We start from the raw sequence: 718 nt of genomic DNA, 5'->3' as shown, positions 1-718 counted from the left end.
AATAGATCGCATGAAGCAGAGTCAAAGAGATATAGAGGAAATTAAAATCTCAATCACAAGCTTGCAAAACCGTTTAAGTGAATATGAAGACAGAGATTCAGATTTTGAAGATTCTGGTGCAGCTAGGGAATAGGTAAGAAAGGATCTCTTAAAAACAACAAGGATGCAGGAAAGAATAATCCATCACCTGCAAGATGATGCAAAGATGAACAATGTGAGACTAATAGGCATCAATGAGAAATAAGGAGTCAATACAAATGACATTAAAAAAATATGCGCAGAAGTAATAGCAGAAAACTTCCCAAATATGAGGAAACAATCTGACATTCAGGTAACAGAAGCACACAGAACACCAAGTAACCTCAACCAAATGAAAAACAAATCGAGACATATAATAGTTAAGATCCCAGAAACTCAGCGCAAGAATAATCTACTGAAAGCCACTAGAGAAAAGAAGCAGATCACATTCAAAGGAAAACCCATAAGAATTACGGCCGACTTCTCTTCACAGACCATGCAGGCAAGAAGAGCATGGAGCAGAGTACTTCAGGTCCTCTATGAAAAAAATTCCAGCCCAGAATACTATACCCTGCAAAACTCTCTTTCACGTTTGATGGAGAAGTGAAATACTTCCATGACAAAGAACAGCTAAAAATTTCGTGATGACAAAGCCAACCTTACACAGGCTACTGAAAGATGTTCTAGAGAGGGACCAAAA

Source organism: Octodon degus, unplaced genomic scaffold (assembly GCF_000260255.1).
Source record: "Octodon degus isolate 3935 unplaced genomic scaffold, OctDeg1.0 scaffold00097, whole genome shotgun sequence".
Classification (NCBI taxonomy): Eukaryota; Metazoa; Chordata; class Mammalia; order Rodentia; family Octodontidae; genus Octodon; species Octodon degus.
This window is presented reverse-complemented; position numbering follows the sequence as displayed.